The sequence below is a fragment of the Martes martes genome, assembly GCF_963455335.1.
Source record: "Martes martes genome assembly, chromosome: 7".
Classification (NCBI taxonomy): Eukaryota; Metazoa; Chordata; class Mammalia; order Carnivora; family Mustelidae; genus Martes; species Martes martes.
The window spans coordinates 102,021,971-102,027,658 of record NC_137894.1 but is presented as its reverse complement, the minus strand read 5'-3'; the positions used below and the strand labels follow the sequence as shown (position 1 = coordinate 102,027,658).

At 41.0% G+C, this 5,688-nt stretch overlaps 1 pseudogene across 1 annotated transcript; it reads right to left on the bottom strand.

Moving 5' to 3' along the window:
* Window positions 1-2,981: 2,981 nt before the first annotated feature.
* Window positions 2,982-3,791, bottom strand: LOC308346381 (small ribosomal subunit protein mS35-like; annotated as a pseudogene). Its single transcript has one exon. The product of its transcript is annotated as a small ribosomal subunit protein mS35-like (transcript).
* Window positions 3,792-5,688: the final 1,897 nt, after the last annotated feature.

Genomic DNA, 5,688 nt, shown 5'->3' with positions numbered 1-5,688 from the left:
GCAATAGATAGCCAGAAGAGAATTTGGTCTAACATGTTCTAGGTGCATATTAGAACCAACTTAGGGGGCTTTAAAAAAAATATTGATTCCTGAGCTCCAGCCCCAGAGATTCTGATCCAGTTGGTCTTAAGTGGGGTTCAGGCATTAAAAGCTTTAATGCCCCAAGATATCTCTTATGATATATTCTATATAAATTTTAATGTGCAGGCACATTTTAAGGCTATTTCAACAGGTGATGAAGAACCATCAATCAGGGAGCCGATGTGGCATATCTGTGTTTAATGTAATCATGCCAACATTATGGAGGATATAGATTTGAGGGGTTGAAGACTGGCACTAGGGAAACCCATTAGGAGGTTGTTGCAGAAATCCAGGTCAGAAATGATGGCAGTTGAAGCTAGAACAGTGGTAGCAGGCGTGGGAGGACAGGATGAATGAGAAAGACTCAGAAGACAGACAGTCCTAGGAGACTAGATATGGGAGACTAGGCAAAGGCGGGAGCTCAGCACAGAGTTTAAGAATACAGCCTGGGTTAGCAACCTCTTTGACCTCAGCCTCAGCAACTTCTTCCTAGAAACATCACCAAAGGCAAAGGAATCAAGGGCAAAAATGAACTATTGGGACTTCATCAAGATAAAAAGCTTTTGCACAGCAAAGGAAACAGTCAATAAAATCAAAAGACAACTGAGAGAATGGGGGAAGATATTTGAAAATGACATATCAGATAAAGGGCCAGTATCCAAAGTCTATAAAGCAGTTATCGAACTCAACACCCAAAGAACAAATAATCCAGTCAAGAAATGGGCAGAGGACATGAACAGACATTTCTGCAAAGAAGACATCCAAATGGCCAACACACACATGAAAAAGTGCTCCACATCACTTGGCATCAGGGAAAAAGAAATCAAAACCACAGTGAGGTACCACCTCACACCAGTCAGAATGGCTAAAATTAACCAGTCAGGAAATGACAGATGTTGGCGAGGATGTGGAGAAAGAGGAACCCTCCTACACTGTTGGTGGGAATGCAAGCCGGTACAGCCACTCTGGAAAACAGTATGGAGGTTCCTCAAAAAGTTTAAAATACAGCTACCCTACGACCCAGCAAATGCACTACTGGGTATTTACCCTAAAGATATAAATGTAGTGATCTGAAGGGGCACATGCACCCCAGTGTTTATAGCAGCAATGTTCACAATAGCCAAACTATGAAAGAACCCAGATGTCCATCAACAGATGAATGCATAAAGAAGATGTGATATGTATAGGAATATTATGCAGCCATCAAAAACCCCCCAAACCTTGCCATTTGCAACAACATGGTTGGAACTAGAGGGTATTATGCGAAGAGAAATAAGTCAATCAGAGAAAGATAATTATCATATGATCTCACTGATATGAGGAATTTAAGAAACAAGATAGAGGATCATAGGGGAAGGGAGGGAAAAATGAAACAAGATGTAACCAGAGAGGGAGATAAACCATTAAGAGACTCTTAATCTCAGGAAACAAACTGAGGATTGCTGAAAGAGAGGGGGTTGGGAAGGATGGGGTGGCTGGGTTATGGACACCGGGGAGGGTATGTGCTATGGGGAGTGCTGTGAATTGTGTAAGACTGATGAATCACAGAGCTGTACCCCTGAAACAAATAATACCTTATATGTTAATTTAAGAAAAAAAAGAACACAGCCTGGGTGCCTGGGTGGATGATGGTGACACTCCCAGCAACTGGGAATTGGTGCACGAGAAGAGGAATAAGAGTAGCAAGCAAGATGAGTTCATCTGGGGATATGCTGACTCTGTGTTACATGGGATACCCAGGTGGGGCTGTCTGCAAGGCATCTGGGTACATAAATTTGAATGGCAGAGAAGAGGTATTAGCCACAGATAGTGATTTTAGTGGCGTCATCGTTTAGACAGCAGCTGAAACCAAAAGAATGGATGAGTTCCATCTCTGGGGGATGCCTGTGGACGATACCTCCATTGTTTAGCTCAACCCCATTCCACCCTCCTTTTATGGTTTCTTCCTATTCTCCAAAGGTGAAGAGGCCTCAAATGACACCTGTCTGAGCTTTGGAAGGCAGATATAAAGCAGAGGCCATCCTCTTGCAGCTCTCTGCTGACAAGTAAGGTCATGCGTTCATGAGTGGAGAGGCAATTGCAAAGCTAGACTCAGATGGGCCAGAGGATAGTTCCCTGGCTCCATTCCACCCCTTCATATCCACACCTGTTTTTCCTATGGCCCCATATACTCTTAGGATCTTCTGTCTTCTTGCTCTAACTCTGTGTCCATAATCTGAAAGTTAAATTAGATTTTTTTGTTATGTCAACAGTTATTAATTAGCACATTAAAAATCACCTAAGCTACTTGAGAAATTGATGCAAAGGTCCCAACCCCCAATATTCTGATTTAACAGGTTCAAGGTGTGGTCAAGGAATCTTTGTTTTTGAAAACATTCCAGGTGATTCTTTTTTATTTTTTAAATTTTAGGTGGGGAAGGGTAGAGGGAGAGAGAGAATCCCAAGCAGACTCCCTGCTGAGCATGGAGCCAGACACGGGGCTCAGTCTCATGACCCTGAGTCCATGACCTGAGCTGAAACTAAGAGTCAGACACTTAACCAACTGAGCCACCCAGGTGCCCCAACATTCCGGTGATTCTAATATACAGTGAGACTTGAACTACTGACTTTAATGATACGTATATTAGTCTTGGTAATTTTGACATAAACCACAAAAACTTGTCTGTTGATCTTCACTGTGTGGACCATGAAGTATGGTGGTTATCTGGTTTTCACAGAAGACAGAGAGGGATAGTTATTTATCTTGATTTATTCAAGTGAAACTTAGGCTAACCAAGTCTTCTTGAATTCAATAGCCATATTATTCATGTTTATATACCTGGGAGGAATTTCTTGTACCAAGTAGATGAATAACAAATAATTATAGAAAGAATTTTTTTTATTATTTTTCTCTAAATAAATCACATAAGATTTAATAGTTTCTTCACTGATTCTTTGTACTGAAGAAGGGTATTTTCATTGTCCCCTTCATTCTTAAGATTAACAACAGACTTTTTGTACTCTTCAACTTCTTTTGTAGCAAGGAGCTCTTCTTTATTTACTTCCAGATTTTTCTCAGCAGCTTTCATTTGGAGAAGTGTTTCCAGAATATTTTTTTCAGAGGAGATACTGTTCCATACATACTCTTCCATGTCTGCTTCAGTCTTATCTTTCTCCCATTCTTCAGTTTTCCAAGACTCATGGTATAAAACTGTTAGCAGATATAGTGCATAATCATAATTCTGTCTCTTTAAAGGACACCTGTCTGTTTTGATGGTAAGTACATCTGTAGTCTTGCAGTATCGCTCTCCCACAAGTTTAATGAGTTTTTTCTTTGCATGATCATCTAAATTCAAACTGAAAAGTTTAACCCTTAAGGTTATTACTCATGCTTTCGGGTTTCAAATAGATGGTCCTGCTGAAACTTAATCAGTTGTATCCATTTCAATGGGAAAATGCTTCTCACATTTCTCATCACTGTCCAGTGCAGCTGGCCACGCAGTATAGAAATCTTTAAGAGTTTCACGGTGCTTTTTAATTGCTACAGGAGTTAAATGCAGAAAATTGGGTGTCTTTAATAGTTCTAGATTTCCCTCCTTTGCCATGTGCACCCCCCTTTTTTCTGGATAGCCCATTCGAATGGGAAGAGGTACAGCAGAGGGTTTAAATGGTGCTGCAACAGGATAAACACTAGGCCAATCTTGGTCAACAGTCATTTTCTCCACCCTAGGAGGCAGTGCCTTTCTTCTCAGTGGTCTTTTATATCTGGGTGTTCCGTCTGCTATATGTGAGCTTGATATTGTGGAGCAGGTAGCCAGAGACACGGAGGTACAGAAAGCACGCAGGGTCCTGGTCCCCAGCTGAAGGGCCAGTCACACGTAGAGCAAGGCAGCCGCCCTGGTTTCGAGGACCTTATTTTTTTTATGAAAGATTTTATTTATTTATTTGGCAGAGAGAGAGATCACTAGTAGGCAGAGAGGCAGGTAGAGAGAGAGGGGGAAGCAGGCTCCCCGCTGAGCAGAGAGCCCAATGTGGGGATTCGGTCCCAGGACTCTGATATCATGACCTGAGCTGAAGGCAGAGGCTTAACCCACTGAGCCACCCAGGTACCCCTAGATAGAATATTATTAACCTAGGTATTTTGAAGAAGCTTGGCTTCTAAATCTATTTCACATCCATAAAGCATTTTTGTCAATATTCATTTATTTGGATCTGGGTTTGATCTGGACGTAAGGTGTGAATATAGCACATGAATGAGATAAACTAGGATTTGGATCTTTTGTTCATGCCAACAGCATCTAATCAGGCTCAAGTCCTTCAAGTCAGTATTCTGATTAAATGCCCCAATTACCAGTTAATTGCTAGAGAGTAGATGCAACTGGCTCATTTATCTTACAAATTCCAAGTTAGAAACTCAGATGAACAAGAATAATTCTAGCCCCACAGTTAGTTAAATGCCAGGTTAAACCTTGCCACTGTCGCTGTAAAATATGCCCCCAGTACCACAACCTAAGCAGACAGCACCAACAAGATTTCACATTAATAGGGTGTTTTGAAAGGGCGCCATCACAGTAGAGAGCTAAAATCCAATAGTGCAAACCACATGGATACACGTTTTCCAAGATAAATACTTCGGCTGACTCCCTAATTAAAGTCATTAATGATCATTAATCTCACGGGAAAAATGACTCATCTGATGGGTAAAAATATACTTGGGTTTCATTTTGGTCTATTATCTTCTTTCTAAGGCTACAGATGAACTGTGTCCTTATCCACATGTGCGCTCAAGAAAGAAAAAAGAAAGTTCTGGATGGCCCTTTTGTTGAGTTTTGAAAGATTCAGAGTAAAGCTCTGATGCTGTATCCTGATCGCCCCTAAATAAGCCTGCTACTCTCCCTGAGGAAACACAGGAAGCAGAGCGGTCCTGTTGACTTAAACATTACATTGGATGACCAGTGATAAATAATGCAAGGTCTACTTACTTTATTGGCTTGCAAAGAGAAATCAATCCAGGGACTCAAATTTATTGTTCACTGAAATGCATGGATCAACTAATATGCATTGTTCACTCCTGGGTTTTAATCAAATTTAAAATAAATGCACTGTATTATGACACCGTGAGAGAGTAAGATGTGTATAAGTTCCCAGCACAGCGGCAGAATCCTTCTGTTTTCCTCATTTTCAGTATAGATCTGATGGTGACGAAGAATATTCTATGAATTTCATCATTCACATAATGGCCAGACTGACCTCCCCATCCCCCACTCCTACTTTTGCGCCACAAAGAATCAAAATAAATTCGATAGGCGAGGGAGGGATGAGCTGTTCTTTTGGTCCTAGGGCTAAAATCACCAGGTGTTGGGAGTGTGTTTAATTAAAGTAGTATAAACCTTGATAATGGGCTGTCAATGAATGTTCTAAGGCAGATTTAGTTGACTCTTTTCTTCTAAGATCCATCTGGGCCACTCCTCATAGAGCACCTACAATTTCCACATGAAAACCCTGGGTAAGGAAGACATGGGTAACTTGTTCAGCACTAAAATTAGGGTCTGCCAGTACATCATCTCCTTCATAAACTTTAAAACCACGTTATATGACTTGTTGTCTCACTGGTGTGGTGTATTAGAT